We start from the raw sequence: 8,010 nt of genomic DNA on the forward strand, positions 1-8,010 counted from the left end.
TGCATCTCTACATAGCAGGGGGAGATCAGGATTTATGGATAGATCTCTTCTGGTGAATTGCAGAAGATCTCTTCTCCAAGAGAAGAAAAGGTTCTCCAAGAGATTCTCCAAGAGAAGATTCTCCAAGAGAAAATTTTTCACCAATTCTTCTTGATTGCAGAAGATCTCTATGAATTGCAGAAGATATTTTGGTGAATTGCAGAAGATCAGCAAGGGTTTCTGCCTGGTGCTGTGCTGAAAATGTATCCCACATTATTCTCAACCATTCTCATTCAGTTTGATAGAAAAGAAATTGCTTTCGTAAAGAAGTTGAAGAGAGAAACATTTTCAGAGAAATTCTCCTGGGTCCCATCTATATGGCACCACTTTGACCCCCACCCCACCCCGTCGCAACTGCACAGCAATGCGGCTTCGAATCGCTATGTCCTGCGATACACTCACGATGTACTGTGCACTTCCCTAAGAGACTCGATGGGCCCTTTTTTTTGCCATTATACTGAAATCTGCAGCTGTGCTGTCCCATGGGTACAACACTTCAGTGGCTGTTTTATATTTGAGGGGCTCTGCTGTGTCTTTCTGAACCTGTTTTAGGTAAAAATTGGGTGTTTTGTGCTCCTTCATTTCAGCACCATCAGTTTGTCAGTTCCCCAGACTGAGACTCTCGCGATGGTTTGCACTTACAAGCATGAGTGCTACGTGCCTAGCCATCGCTCCAAAATGGTGCCCAGAGTGATGTTGTTCCTTCCCCCAAGACCCTTCCCAGCCCTTGGGCACTGAGTCCAAAAGCAACCGTGGCGAAGATACGAAGCTGCAAAAATGTGTGAAAGTGAATCTATTTCATAGATGAAAATGCCCCTCTGTGACTCTGTAACTGCGCAGCTGCAAAGGGATGGGGAAATAAAGGGGCATCACAGAGTGACGCAAGCACAACACACCCGCTATAACATGCAAAGTCAGTTTGGGGAAGGAACAGACGGCCCACAACCGTGGGGGAACCCACAGCAAACCCCCCAAATTGCAGTAAAATGACTCCTTGGAATTCCGCTTTTTCTGGGTGAAAACCATGGATCGCTGAGAAGTTGCAACTGTCATCTATCACAATGGACCTCGACTTGCACCCACACTGGAGTAAAAGCCTGGTGTAGATGGGGTCCTGGATTGGCTTCAGGGTTCTTGTGCTTGTCTTACTGAACAGGTGGCTGAGGAGTGTGCAGGAGTGTCCTGTCTTTAATTGAACCATTATCTCCTGCACCTACATTAGAGACAAGGTGAATCCACAATTCACCGTCAGAAATTTAACATTTGGAAGATGTTGGGGAAGGTGCTGAATGCTAAAGAATGACAACCAGAATGGAGCCAAAATTTATCTGAAGACATTTTTTTCTCAGAAAAGTCCTGAGATGTTTCTGTTCTGATTTCCCTAGAAATAAAAGGGCACTTTGCAGAATTTCCCCAAATTTCTTCCCTGTTTTTTTGGTGAGTTTCAATTTCCCTTCCCTGACCCCCAAGCCCCAGAACAATGCTAGGTATGGGGTATTGTGGACAATGGAAAATGGGGGCCAGGCTGCCAAAACAGTTGCTGCTGTTGCCACTTGCAATGACAATGCAACAAACAAACTCCTTAGGAAAAAGAAAGAAGCTGTGCTACAATCCCTGCCCTCTCTGTGAGGAATTGTCAGAGAATTTCTCCTCCCACTGGAGAAATTCAGCAAAATTGTCCCCCCAGTTTCTCTGCCCACAAATAGAGTGGAGAATTTCGAGAGGACATTTGCACACAGCTCTATTTCTGCCTAGCTCCCAATGGTTTAACAATAGTGATGACAAAAGGCCTCTCCTAAATTAAGCTGCTGACATCAAGAAAGATCAGGGGCACTCATCCAGATAGGCAAACTAGGTAGTCACCTAGGGCGGCAAGTTAAGTGGGGCGCCAAATTTGAGAGGGAAAATACACATTAAAAAATACACAAATAAAATAATGAAAATGTCATTATTTCAATTCCTGTGCAGGTACAACGGGAACAGAGATGCTTTGACTTGGGGCTCCTTCACATGGAGCTTTTATCCTGCTATTGAGATTGCTCCTTCATGGAGGTTTACGGACTCTTTACATGAAGTTGTGACCCTGCTGTGACCCTCCAGGGCATCTCCTGCACTAAATGCCCTTTGTTCCGTTTTTAAATAAATTGCAACTAATGAGCTATCAAATTACTCTGGTGTGTTCCACTTCAGTTTCCTCTGTGAAAAGAGGAAAAGCAGCAAGAAGAGGAGTGAGATCAATAAAAGATAATGGAAGACTCAGATATGGGGAGAAGGAGGGGGGAAGGGGAGGGAGGAAAGGAAGTTGGTGAAGGGAGTCCGTTGTGATCCTGCATTTAAAACAGAAGCAGAAAGCCCCGTTTTAAATGCAAGATTTTAGGCTGGTGTAGAGATGCCCTTGGATTCCTGCACCGAGCAGGGGGTTGGACTTGATGGTCTTATAGGCCCCTTCCAACCCTACTGTTCTATGATTCTATGACCGAGGTTGTGGAGGTGAGCGAGGGACCAGCTGGGGATGGTGGGGCTAAATCAGGCTACCCACCCGCTTTGGGACCCAGTCCTCCCTCAGGCGATGCGGGATATCCTCCTTCTCCACTGCTGCTCCCAGTTGGAGGAGCAAGTCTTCCCCGAGAGCAGCCCCCTTTTTCTCCTGCGGAGGGCTGAACCACTGGGCTGCCGGCACCTTGTTGCTCATGTTGCCCCGAGAATGCAACCGGGACCCCTCTTCCAGGGCTCTGCCCGTCTCCTTTGTTGTTTTTATCAGACCCTCTGTGCTGATACAGCGTTTAATAAAAAAGCCACACATTTTGGGCGTGTTTTATTATAAATGATAATATTTCTCCTTCTAAAGATGTGGGGGGGGGGTGTTCTTCATTAAATGGAAAATGCGGGCAAAATGTTTCCCAGTTTACCAAAACCTTCCGCCTTGATCAGCCCTTGGGGTTTGGGGGTGCCGATTGCGTGGTTTGCCTAGGGCACCAGTTGCTGGCAGCCAGCCTAGGCTGCCCCTGAGAAAGCTTGGGGAAAACAAGTAGATCCGCGTGAGAAAAGATTTGTGTGCAAACTCCAGCTCTGGTGCTGAGAGCAGATTCCTGGGCTGAGCAGGTGCTCAGAGGCACCTTGCACTACACTTTCTATGTCTGCTTTCCTGAGCCTATTTTCCATAGAAACTCAGTGGTTTTAAAAATTAAAGTTTTTAAAATTAAAACTTTGTGGTTTAAATTTTTGTGAACTGCCCAGAGAGCTTTGGCTATTGGGCAGTATAGAATTAAGTGAATGAATGAATGAATGAATGAATGAATAAATGAGAGCTTCGGCTATTGGCTGATATAGAAATGAAATACATACATACATACATACATACATACCTACATACATAAATATATAAATAGGGTGTTTACCATTTCTTTCGGAATGGGCTGCTGTGAGTTGGATTGCCAGAAATGATATGTTCGTGATGATGTTTTCCATGTGAAGCGGATTAATGGATCATTCTCCTGTTAAGCTTCTGAAATTGTACCAGACTCATGTCCCGCTAAGCCACCGTGGGTCAATTAACCTGTGGGGCTTTGCAGCGTATGCCAACTGCCATTTGGAATATGCAAGCTGCAGCAGACAGTTTTTGTTTAACCCTCACATAACCCACAACACCTGGGTTTGTGTGACATGACACGACTGTCATGTTGTGTGCCAAGCCATGGTGCACACCCACCGTGGCTTGCATATTCAAAATAGCAACTGGCACATGCCACATCCCTCCATGGTTTAAAGATGCTAAGGTGAGCTGTGGTGGTCATACAGACCAGTCAATGTGATTGTGGATCCTGGTGACTGACTGACTTCCTTTTGTGAATCTTTTGGTGCTTCCAGACAGACATCTCCACTTAGGGCCACTGATCAAAAGGCTTTGAGCAGCTATTCCACCTTTCTTTCCTTTGTTAAGAAGAAAAAAGAGGGAAAGAGCGGTGGAAAACACAGGAGGATTATGAATGGAAGGAACTGATGTCTACAACCCTTCCCCCATAAAATTTCATGAATGAGGCAGGGCGATTGCATGATAAAAGCCTCATCTAGAAGCACCCCTTACCACTGTGACCATTGCATATTTCTGTCATACCTCACTCTGTGTATGTGCGTGCGTGCGTGCATGTATACACTTGCACACAATACAGTATGTTGATTACTGGGCAGATTAAAATAAATAGATATGGATACACACAATTTTAGGGTGTTTTCTTTCATCCTGCATAGAAAGAGATGACATTGTGTCCCTGCTGCATGTACACATGGTGGCAAACACTTTTTCGGCACATTTCAAAATGATTAACTGGACCACCCTTTACCAAAAAGAAAAATGGGAGAGGTGAATGCATTCGCCAAGATTCAACGTCTCGATGTTGCACATGCAGGGCTTTGGCCAAGTTCAAATGCTGAATTTTCCAAAGGGTGCTGTCAAAAAGGAGGGGGGAGAGAGAGAGAGAGAGAAAGAATGAACTTTTCCAGAATCCTCTGTGTTAAGGGCTGTTCTCCAGGCTGTGATCTGTGAAGCCCTGTGCATTTCTAACAGGCTACACCAGTATCCAGAAATGAAAGATTCATTTCAGTCACTCCTGAAAAGAAACAGCAGGTTATGCCCCCTCCTACAATGGCCTGGAAGCCTTTTCTGTGCTCCTTTACCCATAACTTGGCAAAGGAATTCATAGGGAATACCTCTTTCTCGGCTGCTGTTTATTTATTTATTTATTTTTCCAAAAATGTGTTTGCTTGGTCAGTAATTCATTGCTAGAAAGGGAAGAGATAGATTTGTGAATGAGTCTGAACTCCAGACTTGGCAGAAAAGAAAAGAGTCATTTCCATTTGTGAGTCACTCAGGAAATGAGTAACGCTGAGTAAAGAGGCAGTTCCCCTCCGTCCGTCCATCCATCCATCTGCCCCCCCGCCCGCCACAAAGGCGGGACTGTTATGGTGCCATGGGGTTGTATTGGTCTGCTCTGCCGTAGTCTCCGCTGAAATCTTTTGTTACTGTTGCTGCTTATTCCTTGCCAGAAAAGCACCTGTGAGGAAGAGGCAGCATCTGAGATTTAAACTAGTTACCAGCCTCAAGCTGGCAACTGACACCTGCCGTGGGCCTCTTTTAAAAATAAAATAACATCCAGTTCGGCACTTCAGGCAACACCAGGAGACTGGGCCTTGCTGCCATTTTAATTTCCCACAATTCACCCAGCCTGGCTTCACTCTGCAGCCCTGTGGGAAATTTAAATAGTTGGCCCCAGCCATCTGACACTGCTTGGAGCACAGCTGCCAAGTACACTAATTCAGGAGGGGCTCCACCAGACGGCACTTTGCCCAAGACCCCCCCACCCAAAAAAAACCCTGGAGCCCCCTGCTCTCCCAACTTGTTATTGTTCTTTACCTTGGACTCGACAGTCCTTCAAATAGAAGACACCTTCAAATAGAGGACTGTCCTCTGTAAAGGAAGATACCTGGTCACCCTACCAAAAAGAGTCCTTTTATGGAAAAAGACAAGATTTGAGCCTGGGACTTTCTACATGGAAAGTATGCACTCTGCCACTGCGTAAGGGCCCCAACCCAGGCTTGTGAATAGGGATGCCCTGACCAAAGGCACAGGGCTGTATTTTTTAATGGCACCTAGTTCCGCAGAAATGAGCAAGCCTAGAGATGAACATCGACATCACGTTGCTGGGTAAGGCAGAGCTACAGACGCCATTTGAAAAGTTGGCAGGCTTACCAGAGAGAGAGGTTAGGCAAAGACAGTGGAGACTGGTGATTCTGATGTCCGTGGGTCGGTGAATCCACTCTGGGTTTCAGTCAGAACCGGTCAGAACTCTAAAGGAGCTCCCTTGGATAGCTCTGTTAGAGTTCTGACCAACGCGGACTGGATCCACCACCCTGCTGACATCGGATCCCCAGCTGCCACTGGGCAAAGACGCTGCAACGTGCCCATGGCCACCCACCAGTGCTAGTCTCTGGTTTTGGTGGTCCCTTGGGCAAGGTGGTCCCAATGGGCCCCCTTCCCTGAGTATGCCCACTTTCTCCTCCTTGCCATTGTTGCGCACTGCCATTTGCTTGCCTGTGCCTCTGGACTCAATCTGTACCATCTGCCAGAGAGCAGGAGAGCAAGGCACAGGCCACCCCAAGACATTTCTGAGGCAAAGAACAAGATAGCACCACCACATGCCAGGTACAAAAATTGACCAGATTGGTGCTTGAATCTTACTTAAATGCTGTCAATGGGACAACAGCCTCTCCTACACCTGAGGGTGGTTCTCCAGCTTACCAGGCACAGAACAGGCTAGCTTAGGGGCTTCAGGGGGAACAGTGGGAGCGGGGCTGTCACTGCCCCCAGCCTCTGCCACCTAAGGCAGTGGCCTCACTTTGCCTAACGGAAAGGAATGACTTTGGCTGTCATTTCATTTTATGACCTGTTTGGGCTGCCTTTCTGGGTAAATGGGGCTTTTGATACTTCTTCTTCTTCTTCTTCTTCCAGTGCAGCCATTCTATGATTTTGGATTACTATGAAATTTGAAGAAGGCGACGTGTCGTGCTTGCTGGCCCAGTGTTTGATAGTTTGGCATTTGTGTTCACTCCAGAATGGGGAGTTCTTTTCAAAATGTGGTGCATCCCAAATTGGCATATGTGGATCATGTGATGACAGAGGCATCAAGTGACCCTTGGAACAATGCAGCAGCAAAGAACAAAGAGGCCAAAAGCAGTAAGTACACCTGCTGGCAAAGCTCTCAAGGAATCCTTGAAAGGGAAAGGCACAAATTATGTCCAAAAAACAGGAGAGAAGGTGTTCTCAGGTGGCTGAAAATTAGGGCCGTGCACTGCTTCGGCCCAGGGTCTGAACCCCGAGTTGAAGCGGGCTCCTTCGGGTCACTTTGAGCCCCTTCCGAGGTGAAGTGGAGGGGGCACGAAGTGACCTGGAGCAGGTTGGGGGCTCTCTGAAGTGGCCGGTGTACTTCAGAGCTTTGGCACCCCGGGCCCAGCGTCTCCAGGTCCTTACCTGAGCCACCCACCTCCTCCACCACCTCTGTCGCTGTCGCCTCCACTGCCTTCGCCGCTGCCGCTTTCTCTGCTGATGCTGCCTTCACCACTGTCATTGCTGCTGCCACTGCCTTCTCCGCTGCTGCTGTCATTCCTGCCACCATCATTGCTGCCGCCAGGTCCTGAGGCCGAGACGTGCGCCAACTGTTATTGCAGGGAGTCGCCATTTTTAAAATAGCAACTTCCAGGAACTTCCAGGAGGTTGCCATTTTAACAATGGCGATTCCCTGCAATACGTTCTGGCATGCGTTCAGGCTTCAGGAGCTGGCAGCGGCGATGACAGCAGTGAAGGCGGCGGTGGCAGCAAAGGCGGTGGCGAGGAGAAGGTGGCGGTGGTGGCAGAGAAGGCGGCAGAGAGGAGAAGGCAGCAGCGGAGGTGGCAGTGGTGTCAGAGGAGAAGGAAGCAAAGTAAGGAGCTGGGGGGTTGCGTGGGGGCGTCGGGGGGGGGGGCCTGAAGCAGGGTTCAGCATCCAACTCCCACTTCAGGTTCAGGGACGAGTTGGGTCAGGGAGGCTGAATCAGCCTGAGGTGAATTAGGCCCGCCTTCGAAGCCACGAATCCAAGTCGGATCGGGGGGTCCCTGTACAGCCCTACTGAACATGCTTTAAAAAGCCCCAAGTGTTTCAGAAAGATAGTTCCTTCCTCAGGGGCCACTCATATTTCTCTGTGTATATTTTGAAAAAACCTTACTGATACTTCCTCTGTTTCGAACTACTTTCAACTAGTTCGAAACAGGAAGTATCAGTAAGATATTCAGGATATACGTGGAGAAAGACAAGTGGCCGCTGAGGAAGGAAATATCTTTACGAAATGCGTCAAGCTTATTAAAGCATTTTCAGGCACTTGAGAATATCTTAGCTCCTGTTTTTTGACAAAGCTCTCCAAGGGCCACCTGTTGTTCACTGA

This window comes from Heloderma suspectum, chromosome 4 (genome assembly GCF_057233095.1).
Source record: "Heloderma suspectum isolate Gila_16-S chromosome 4, 16-S_ref, whole genome shotgun sequence".
NCBI classification, from domain to species: domain Eukaryota; kingdom Metazoa; phylum Chordata; class Lepidosauria; order Squamata; family Helodermatidae; genus Heloderma; species Heloderma suspectum.